Genomic DNA, 12,425 nt, shown 5'->3' with positions numbered 1-12,425 from the left:
AGGGCTTGCTAAGTTGCTGAGGCTGGCTTTGGACTTGCAATTCTCCTGCCTCAGCCTCCCAAGCCACTGGGAAGGATTTTAAATGTATTGATGAAGAAAACCCCAAAATATTAAGCTTACTTTATAAAAACAAAAAAAAATTTTCAGTACCAAATGATAAAGAGTGGGCCATTCTTAGACTGGAAAGTTGTTTTTAAACTGGGCAACCTGGTGACTTTGGGGTTGATCAAAACATTTGACATTTTTCTAAAGAGAAGGGTGAAAGAGCTTGGTTTTTTTAAAATACAAATATACTCAGGGACTCCAAATCCTTGCCTGTTGTCTGTTGCATAGTTTGTTGAGACTGTCCAACATTGTCTGGAATTTCCAAGCGTTGGCCCTATAAAAATAATTCACTAGAACTGCCTCCAAATAACTTTATACTGTGTAATTACTTAATGCTGCACTTCGAAGAGAGTACAGGGCAGCTGTGTTCAACATTGGGTTCATTATGAGTCCCATACGAAGACTGTTTTTTCCTAAGGAGCTGCCCCTTGATGCTTAGGGAATGGTGTTGATAGGATCTGGAAACTTAGTACTTACAATTATTGGAGTATATTTATTGCAGCACACAGAGGGCACTGGAGAGTGACTCATACAATCTTGGTAAAAAATAAGGCCACTGACATTCTAACATGAACCTTGAAGAGCCCTTGAGGGGCACTTTTCACTTTCACAGGGACTTTCCAGCTGCCAGCTTCAAGTTCTGATGCCTAAACACAGGAGACCATGTTCATTACTTTTTCCTTGTTTCTTGCCTAAAAAGACCACAGAAAACTGATCCTTCATTTATTTTCAAGGAAAAAAGTTTTTGGTTAAGTCCATCATTTTACCTCAAGGATTGAACTCAAGTTTATCATATCAAAATCTGTTTTCTTTTTTAAAATTCTGAAATTTCTGCTTTGGGTTTTATTGAAAGTAAATTCTACTTGAATTATGATATAAAATTTTTTGATATTAATAATTTTTTTCTCTCTCAATAAAGACAAAATAAGCCCCATTTAAAAATCATAAAGGGAAATATAACATTAATTATTGCTTTATCAATGGTTTATCATTTTGTGAAACCAGATTTTCTAAATCCAACGGCGTCACTGAGAAAGGAGCTATACTAAGGAAGGTTTTAATGACCCTGAATGGACTGAGAATGGCCTTCCAGATAGAGATGGGTCTGAACATCTGATTCTTTTAGACTGTTGTATTCAAAAATGGAAATCATGGGATTCCATTTTAATTATTTTTGATTGAAGAAGATTGTCAAGAGGAAATATGGTTTTATTGTTATCTTGTTTGTTTTAATCAAAAACCATTATCAGTAGGAAGTGTGTCCTCATTATAGTACATGGAGCAAATAAATAAATGTGCCTTTGGGGTCATGACTTTTTCCCGTTTTAAGAGTGAAGGTTTTTCAGGGGTGCATGCCATGTTTTGCTGCCTTTTCCTTCTTTTTTATGGATTAATTTAGTAACATTTATTGATTATTTGACATATTCAAAGCTTGCATTATTGGTCATTTTTGCAGACTCAAACTATTTTTTAAATGAAAATCAGCCGAATGATGAGAGATCACATATGAAGCTAGACTGTGACATACTCATGCATGGCAACATACAATCATAGAAAAATTACAGATTGCTAACCCATTCGCTAGCAAGATAAGAGCAACAGAAATTAGATGTTAAAACTCTGTTCAAGTTTTCATGGATATATAGATATAATAGACTTTATTTCCTGACCAACATGTGAATTGCTCCTATATTTTGTGAGTCTTAGTGGGAGACACTACAGAAAGAGAAAACACCAGATATACCCTTTCCTGGCCTCCCCTGCAGTTTGGATAAAGTGTATGACCTGGGTGTGGCCAATCAGACACTGCCACCCTGAACTTTGACTATAAAGCTGTGACAGTAAAGAATCAGGGACCGAAGAGACTATATTCTGGAGGCAGTAGACTGTATCAGCCCCCGTATGAAGTGTACAGGGACAGAAGAGGCAGCAATATGGCGTTGGTACCTAGTTTTTAGTGCCCTGGGTCACAGTGGGACAAGTGGCAGCACCTATAATTCAGAAGTAGAGGCATCAAGGTCCTCTCTGGACTCTCCCTGCAGCATTATTCTGGGTCCTATGTGCTCCCTCTCCTCTCTTGTCTATTTTCCAAGTCTGCTTCTGTGCCCTTTTTTTGGGGGGGGGGGCACTGAGGATGGAACTTAGGTGAACTTGTGCATGCAAGGCAAGCAGTCTACCAACTGAGCTATAGCCCCAGCCTCTGTGCCCTTTCTATAAATTTTCTAAGCTATCAAATGTCCTTTCAGTAAGGTTCCTTTCTGTTAAATTCAAACTCACTTCTGTTGCTTGCAAGAACTTGGATACATTGGGCTAGTAGCGAGCAGGTAATAAATGCCAGATTATTCCAATTCCAGCAAATTAATATTTGTTGAAGACTCACTTATATCACCTAATTTTGGGAGGGGGGTATATCAGAATTAATGAGGTACAACTCACAGAAAAGTAAACTTCACATTTTAAAATACAGTCATTCCTCAGTATTTGTGGGGGATTGGTTTCAGAAAGCCAAACTCTGTGGAGTTCAGTTCCTGTGTGAAATGGCACCTTGTGTCAGCTACAATGCCTTTTTCATATAAAATTGTAGCATTATAAATCTTGAGACCTGTTCATGAAAGCTAAAGTATACTGGGAACCAGGAAGCTCTGACCAGTTGCCTCCATGAATAAAACAATGAGGAAATCTCCAGGGTTTCCTTCCACAGAGTTGAGGATCCAGGTATTCTCTACATAAGCCTTGATCTTACAAACCTGGTCACTCTGTCACTCTGTCACAGGGGAGATGGAAAGTGACATGCAGAGTGTGGATTCCTTCTGCACAGCACCTCACTTTAGGCCTTGAATCCCTATCCAGTTTGTGATCCTGCAGTCACACCTCAGAAGAAACAACCACAAGAGACACCATAGGCATAGGCTTTATTAATGAAATGTTTTTTCATTAACATTTTGATGAGGAAGTTTACTGAAAAACTGATTTTTAATTGAATCATAATTTGACTCATGATAAAAATATCCAGTGTGTTGTGTAGGAATTTCTGATTTAGTTTTTAGGAAAACTATTAGCTTTAATATGAAGAACTAACTATATTTTTAAGGGCAATTTCTACCACCTTGTTTCTTATTTACTTATACTTTTCTGCAATAAAACACTAAAACACTAAAAGTAGACATTATTTTTATAAATTTGCAATTGGAGCCAGGCGTGGTGGTGCACAACTGCAATCCCAGTGACTCAGGAGGCTGAGGCAGGAGGATCACAAATTCAAGATTAGCCTCAGCAACTTAGAGAGGTCCCAAGAAACTTAGTAAGAACCTGCCTTAAAACAGAAAATAAGAAGGTCTAGGGATGTCGCTCAGTGGTAAAATGCCTCTGTTTTCACTCTCCAGTACACACACACACACACACACACACAATTTGCAATTGCTTCATTCTCTTCCATTTCTATATATGTATCTCATGTTCAAACAACTTCCTAATTTTTTTTTCATAATAATAATAAAAAAGACATAGAATGTAAAGATTAAGCATAGTCTTTATTCCAGCACTGTCCAGGAACAGCCACATATGTGATTAAGTTTTTCTAGTTGTCACATTGAACAAAATAAACAGGTGAAATTTATTATATTTTATTTAACTATAAAATTATAATTTTAACACATAATCAAAATAAAATATTAATACAATAATTTACGGTTTTCTTATTACTTAATAAGAAAACCGTAAATTATCTTAAAATCCAGTGTGGGGCTGGGGTTGTGATCATCCAAATCTGGGACAAATATCTTTGTTCATTTTATCTCACAGAAGGCTAGACCCTGGGCTTGTGGGAGAAGGCAGCACTTCCTACAGGTATGAAGATGAGAAAGCCTTCTGTATTTATTGTATTTGTGTTATTGTCCATTCTTACCTGAAGGATGCTGCAGTTGAAAAGGAAAAGCTGATGATACAGGACAATACAGAGACATTTGGAGGAGTGATGTCCTTGGACAGGACCCTTTACCATGCTTAATGTGAAGATGGCTTCCCAGAGACACCATTCTATGTGTGAATGAGTCATGTATTTAGGAGCCCACCTGTATAGGACAAAGGCATTGGAACTGGATGAATGAGCAGACCACCAAAGTGATATGATTATTTTAAACTGAAAACATATCTCAACAGACACCAACTGTAGAAAGAAACCTAAACTTTAGTGAAATGTCCCCCAAATACAGCAGCCATTGACATCTGTCTGATAGAGCTTATTTTCTTGGGGGGAATTATATAAATATATAAAATATCTATATATGGGGGAGCTACATATCCATATATATATTATATATCTCTTAGGAGATATATGTATATTTAAGATATATAATGTGTGGCAATCTTTTTACACCACAGTGTGTCTTGATAAATCTCTTAAGATATATATATCTCCCCCCATTAATTAGCACCAGGAAACATATATTAGCACCAGGAGATTATATATATGTGTGTGTGTGTATATGTGTGTATGTATGTGTATATGTAAATACACACACACACACACACACACACACACACACACACACACATATATATATATATATATATATATATATATATATATATATATTATATAATCCCTCATTAGCTCCAGGAAAGTGTGAATTAGTGAATTAGGTTGCCATAACACCACCCTTATATAGGGGAAATTTCCACCTACAAAAGAGATAGACTGTCCATTCACATTAGCATAAAAGAAGCCAAATATATATCCAGGCATGGGGGTGCATGACTATAATCCCAGTGAATTGGGAAACTAAGACAGGATGATTACAAGTTCAAGGCCAGCCTCTGCAACTTAGGGAGGCTCTAAGCAGCTTACATAAATAAAGGCACTGGGTTCTATCCTCAGTACTGAAAACAACAACAACAAAAAAAACCCAAAGTCCAATATAACTTTCTATACCTTCCCACTGATGCCCCACTCACCGTGTGAAGCTTTTATATAAACCTTTATCTCTGCCTATTCAGTGAGTTACTCCTTACTATGAAACTTCTGCATACACATGGAATAAATCTTGTCTTTTCTCCAGTTAAAAATAAATACACAATGGGGCTGGGGTTGCGGCTGAGCAGCAGAGTGCTTGCCTAGTACATGCGAGGCCCTGGGTTTGATCCTCAGCATCACACAAAAATAAATAAATAAAATAAACGTATTGTGTCCAACTACAACTAAAAAATAAATATTTTTAAAAAAATAAAAAATAAATATATAATAAATAAGTAAAATGAACAATGCTACTGGTTTATGTATTTACTCTACTTCTATCACTATTTCTACTTTTTAATAAATTTATGTAGAACAGGATGCCATGTTACACCCACAGCAGCCTCGTACATTTCATGCTCATTGAATCTCTTGATTGCACCAAGAGGCCACATTGAGAGATTGGCCCATACCATCTAGGTTTTCATAAGTGCACTCCGTGATGTTGGCATAATAATGAAATTGCCTAATGATGCATTTCTTAGAATGTATCACTGTCATTAAGCAACACACAACCATGGCTGCATTTAAGGGCTCAGTTGCCAAACAGACTATGGCTATCCTATTGAATGGTGTGATTTGTTTTTTTCTTTATCACTGATGCTTCAGTGAAAACATAAATCCAAACCATTTTCTGAATTTTAGGGAAGGCAGAAATCTAAAGGGTAATTTCATGAATACAAAATATCTACCTAAATAGTATCAGATACAGAGTGGGTCTTTTTGTTATCTATTACTTCATGATAATTTACTCCAGAATGTTGAGGTTTAAAACAACCACCATTTTATTACATATACTGATGTGGTGTGTTAGGGATTAGGGTAAAGCATAGCTAAATCATTTTTATAGTATCCCGAGTTCACTCAATGGTATTTATATGACAAATGAGTTTGACTGGAGAGTCCACAGTAGTTTCATTCACAGGTCTGCTGCCTTGGCAGGGGTTGTCCCAGTGCTAGACCTAGGTGGGACTTTAATTATAGCTCCTACACGAATTCTGCAGGCATGGCAGTCTCAGCTGTTGTACTTCTTACATGGCCATTCAGGGCTCCCAGCATTGAACTACAAGGCACTCAAGCAGAATCTTCAAGGATTCTTCTAAGCTAACCTCCGAATCCCAGGGCATCACTTCTGCCACATCCTTTGATCAAACAAATAACCAAGACCAGCCCAAATTTAAAGCAAGGGAAATGTGTGTTGATTTTTTTACTGCCACAGTAGGTCTTAGTATATCTTTCCCTCACTTCAATGGAAGTTTTCACATAATGCTATTTTTCTAAGCAATAGGAATAAAAAAGAAGTGGTCCGGAAAATATGAACCATAACAAAGAAGAAGTGCCATTAATAGCGATAGATCCCAAATGGCAGAGATGGTGGAATTGATAAGCAATGGCATTAGAACATCTGTAAGTCTTAAAAGCAACCTTAAGAAAGTAAAAGAAAGCATGACCAACATGAAAGAAATGGAATCTAGAAAGAAGACCCAAATGATACTTCTAAGGGTAAAAATATATAAAATGAAAAATTAACTAGATGGGATTAAGAGCACTGAACACTACAGAAAGAAAAAAAGCAGAAGTTGAAACCATAGGAATAGAAACTAACAAAACATAAGCATAGAGAGAAAAAAGGTAGAAAAAAACTAGAGTGCCTCAGTGACCTATGTGACAATGTCAACTACTTTGACTTACACGTGATTGGAGCTACAGAGAAGATGAGAGAGAAAATGATAGGAAAATATTTTAGAGCAACAGTGACCGAAACTTGTCCAAGTTTGATAACTGATAACTCTAAACCTACAAATCTATAAAGCTCTCAATAAACCCCCCAAAGAGTAAATGTAAAGAAAACTATACTAAGGCATATTATAATCATACTGCTGTCACTTGTTGATGAAGAAAATATCTTGGGTTCAATCCCCAGCACCACACACACAAAAAATGAAGAACCAAAATGGACATATTACTAGAAACTACTGACTAAAATGCTACAGAATGGCATCTTTAAAGTAAAGAATGAAAATAAAACTGCCTACCAAGAATGTTATATACCCAGTAGGAGTATCTTTCCATATTAAAGGGTAGAGACTTTCATATAAGCAAAAATCAAGCAAGGTCATTGCTAGCCAACCTGTATAAAAAAAAAATGGGGAGAGAGAGAGAGAAAGAACAGATGAAAGAGGAAAATAGAGAGAGAAGAAAGAAAGAAAGAAAGAAAGAAAGAAAGAAAGAAAGAACTTCAGCAGAAAGAAAATGGAAATTTGGTTTTACATGAGTAAATAAAGAGCAGCAGAAATGGTGGTAGGATGAACATGATTTGAATTCACTGTGTAACAGCTGAAACACAAGCAAAGAAAGAAAAATGAATCCACTGAGAAGTGGTAACACTTGAAATGCAAATTCAGAATGGGAAGAACTTGCTTCATGGTTGTCACTTTTCAAATGCAATTATTTTTCTTCTCTCAAACAACAATAGCAACAACCAACAACACAAATATTCACATACACATGTGTACACACACACACACACACACACACACAGTCCTCCTAAAATGCTTGCCTATGGTATTTCATATTTCTGAGTAGAATGTATCCATGATAAACATGTACATACTCTCTTGAACATCTAACTCTTTTACCTAATGGGTTTGAAAGTTCCCTAAGCCAAGAATTGTTTTTTTTTTTTTCTTCCCGGATACAATTCGCTGGCAATACTTTAAAATTTTAATGAGAAATGGTGAACTTCTGAACCACCAAAAGGCATGTGAGAACCAGGGGAAAATGTTACCCTGTGCCAAAGCCCACATGGCCATTTGTAAAGAGAGCTACTTTCAGAACACTGGACAGTGTTCATTAAGGGGCTTTTATGTAGAAGAAAGTGGAACACCAGCTTGTTTATGGACATCATCTTAGATAGAACTAATGACCTGCTGACATTCAGTGCTTTGTAGTATATACTTTTCTTTCATATCCACTTTGCCTTCTCCTCTTAATATCTGATTGTGGAGATGGAGAATATTACTACCCTTTTCTGTAATTGAAATTCAGAGTCCTGAGTCTCATCATCACCCTGCTTCCTTCGCTGATATTTTAATATCCATCAGACCCTGCCACAAACAGAAGCCTTCACCTCTCACCTGAGGTCAATTCCTCAGAGAACACCCTCTCATAGATTTTGTACTCTTCCTCTAGGAACACAGTGATAACAATATAGTTATGAAAGATGTAATACTAAGTACAATGTTTATTTTTCCCCTTAAAAATGTTCTATTTTTAAAAAAAAATTTAAATGAATGTTTATGAGCAATCCAGTGTTCCAGAACAACCCAGTCATAGTGTATGAAGACTAGTCCCAAGTACTGTAAGAACAAAAAAAGAAAGGACAGATGTAAGACTGTAGAATACAATTTATTGGGAAACTTTCTGACACAGTATGGTCCTGGGTAGCAAAAAGATCACAATTTGAGTCAGAAAGAGAAGAGAAGTGTATTTGTGGATTAAGATGAATGTGACTTTGTCCTGACTGGAACATACCTGGTTTATCTTAAGATAATTCAGGTACATCCCTGGAGCTGGGTTCCAGTTGTGATGCAACACATACCACCCACTAGTTTTGTCTGTTTATGATTGCTGGGAAATTATGCAGGAAAAAACATATAGGGTTATGCAAGGGCAATCATGGCGATCCACGACTCAAGATGGCTACAGTCATGCCGAGTTGAATCTACACAACAAATGGTTGTGTATATTTAAGGGATTCAATGTGGTGTTTTGGTACTGGTATATATTTTGCAATGATCAAGGCTTGCTAATTAACATCTAAAATCAGCTCATATACCTATCATTTCTTCATCGTGAGGATATTTAAAATCCACTCTTTTTCACAATTTTGACATATGAGAAACAGTTTTATCACTACAGTCACCAAGCTGTACAACCAATCACCAATTCAAATGTTAAACTCAGTAAGAAACACCTTCACAGACACATCCAGAAAAAAAATGTTTGACCAAATATCTTGGCATTTATGTAGGAAAGGAAGACCAAACTAATTCCACAATTAGTAGAATATAGGAAACAATTAAGATCAGAGATGAAATTGAAAATTTTAAAAAAATACAAAAGATCCATACAATAGAGTTGGTTCTTTGAAAAGACAAAAAAGATTGATAAACCCTTAACAAAAGTAACCAAAAGAAAGAGAAGACCTAAATCAACAAAATTGGAGATGAAAAATGAGATATTACCATTCAAAGTCCAGGCAGCAGCTGAACCAGTGCTTAAGTGCTTCACCCTTGATGGCCTTGTGACTCCATTTTGAAAATCTCTTAAAATGTGGTTTTCATTATAATTTTTCTTTTATTTTCACATAAATAAGGTCCAAAGGAAACATTTGACTCTAAGTCACATTGTTAATGATAATTCTTGGTTAAGGTAATCAAGAAAATTTTAAATTATATTGTCAGCTTATGTTTATTGTTTATTCTCATTTATAATAAATATCTCTATCTTAAAACTACTCTGATCACAAAACATATGGAGTTCACCTACGATATCAAACTATATCTATGAACTCTTTCCTAATCAGTTATATGTAATGCCTTAATCATTAATATAAGGAGATAAGTTTTTTGAGGTTTTTAAATTATATTTTAGAAAAACTAATCATCATATTTTTATATTGAATCACCAAAGATAAATAAAAAGCAGAATCTCATATGTAGAGTATCTAGCATACTCTAATATAAAATAAATACTATTTTGATGCTAATTCTTTGACCCATAGTAAAACATCTTGAAACTTTTTCTAATATTTTTGTCAGAAGAATATTTACGTCCTTCTCCTTTCCACTACTATTCAAAATGTATTTTGAGATTAACATAAAATATTCAGCCAAATAATCATACTCATTTTTTTGTTTGTTTTACTTCCTATTTCTGCTTTTTTTAAAAAAAATACTTCATTTATTTATTTTTATGTGTTTCTGCTGAGAATCAAACCCAGTGCTTCACATGTGCTGGGCAAGCGCTCTGCCACTGAGCTATAGCCCCAGCCACTCATCTGCTTTTAAAGCAGTGAATGTTGTAGAGACCAGCAGAGATTTATACAAAAAGTGAGATAAACAAACAGTATAGGCACGGAGAGGACTGTCTCCTGACAGAACAAATGTAGCTCTTAAAGAGTTTGGGTTTTGAGTGCCTTTGTGCTTCCCTTAGTGGGTTTTCTTTTTTAATCTCTTTAAATGGTTTATTGCCCTTTGTATAGCCCTCAGCAAATTTTCTTTGCCAGGGTCAAGATGACTCAATCACAAGGGGTGACTGTGACATGGTTTTTGGTAATGACCTGTTCACAATAGGAGAGTAGGGAGGGACGACCTGGGCACAAAAAATAGCTGTGCCTTGTTCTTGTTTCCTTAAGGGATTATAATTAATTCTACTGGGGAGGTTTGACATACCAGCTCCCATTGTCCCTGATGGTTGGATGCTTTGATAAAGGTTTTTGTTATCTCCAGTCCTGTGACTCAATGACCACTCTATCTGATGTCCTTCCCTCCCTACCTGCTCTTGGCTGACTTCCTACCTAAGGGGAATCATAACATCTTAAGACTCTTTGAATAAAGAAAATGTGGACAATGGAAAGAACATCCAGCTGCTTTTCCCTACAAGAAGGGACAAAGAAAAGCATATTGATGATAAACATGCTTCAATTAGCTCTAGCTATAAGACTGCTGCATAACAGAAGAGCTACAAAACCTCCTGATGGGTTATTGCTCATGTATCCGGAGTCAGCTGGGGCTAGAGAGGCATCCACTTTTTACAATAATTTATTCTCCTCATCTCTCATCTTGCAGTAAAACTATTGAGAAAAAAGAAATAGAACAAAAGCTCCCTAAAGATGCTGTCTTCATTAGTTAATTCACTAGATGCCAATCCTCACCGATCATTCTTGTTCTTTATTTGAAGAGCAATAGATGGCTTGGAAGAAAGTGCTTTCTAAATGCTTTCATAAGGAAAATCAGAAAAATCATTTTAAAATCCAGGAAAGAAAGGAAAGGAAAGCTTAAGGTAATCTGTGATGAAAAGAGGGGAAACAATTGATACCAAAAGTAAAAAAAAAAAAAAATTGAAAACTTAACTATGGATATTTTTCTAGATTATGTAGTGTTACTATGGATACACCAAGACGAAATGTTTAAATTTTTTAAATCGTAATTGAGTTTGAATTTATATGATTCTGTGTTATTGCAATAATTCATTTAACATTATTGAAATCAGTCTTCCATCCCAGGCAATGCTATAATGATCACAATATTAAGTTCATCCAACAGTCAGATAATTTACTTTCATTTTAGGCTAAAATGGCTGACATCTCTTCCTTTATTTTTGAAGATTTATTGTGTATATAACATTATTACTAAGACAACTGCTCTTAGATACATAATTCTTCATGGTTTATGTGCTTTTTATGGTGAGAAATCTGGCTGGAAAGAATATTTTGTTCTAACTTAAAGTGTGTATGTTTGGGGTGTAAAGGAAAGAGACTTCAAGAAACAGGATTCATATATTTCAGAAACTCATACGTTGGGAAAGAAAATAAACATTGTTTGAAACTTTAACTCAAAGTCTGTTAAGTTGCATTTATATACTATTTTTGTTCCATGTCAGACCTCTTGGAAAACACTGCAATTTTGTTTTAATTTCCAATTTAATTCCATGTATATTATTTACTTGTGAACACAGGCTATACCCCTCAATTTTCAGTCAGTGAATGGTACAGTTTAGGCCCCCCATTACCCACAAGCACTGTGCGCAATCTTAAACCATTTTGCCTTAGGACAGCTTTAAATGACTATCTTTCAGTTTAAGAAACACAGTCTTTGGGGGTGATACCTAACAGGTGCATACCTTATCCTTTGTTTTCCTTTGGCATGCCCCAATTTTACACAGAGATTTTAGTAGAATTACTTGTTCTTCCCATATCTTTTTAATTTAAGAATCCTGTATCGGTATCAATAAGCCCTTAATCAAACCAATTAAGGGAATGTAGGTGAGAGACCTTCGAGGGAGGACAGGTAACTTAGGGACATGCATTTCGGAAATCATGATAAGGCAACATTGGGTTTCATGGTGAAACACTTGGCGTCGCAAAGAGCTGAAAATTTGCCTTTCTACTGTTCATATCACCCTCCCATGCACATATATTAATAGTCCTTTTAAAAACTAATTCAGCCTCCTGATATTTTGTAGGCAAGTTACAGATACATTTTAGGCACTGCAGAAGTGAGTAGTCCAAAGAAAACATAGATCA

At 35.7% G+C, this 12,425-nt stretch overlaps 1 protein-coding gene across 3 annotated transcripts in view; it reads left to right on the top strand.

Annotated features, from left to right (window-relative positions):
* Tshr (thyroid stimulating hormone receptor) overlaps nucleotides 1-12,425 on the top strand; it is a 145,151-nt gene that overhangs the window by 61,413 nt on the left and 71,313 nt on the right. The window lies entirely within an intron of this gene.

This window comes from Marmota monax, unplaced genomic scaffold, assembly GCF_021218885.2.
Source record: "Marmota monax isolate L192 unplaced genomic scaffold, Marmota_monax_Labrador192_F-V1.1 WCK01_AAM20220418_F8-fsc00017, whole genome shotgun sequence".
Lineage (NCBI taxonomy): Eukaryota > Metazoa > Chordata > Mammalia > Rodentia > Sciuridae > Marmota > Marmota monax.
Note: the sequence above shows the minus strand (reverse complement) of the source record. Positions and strands in the feature narration are given on the sequence as shown.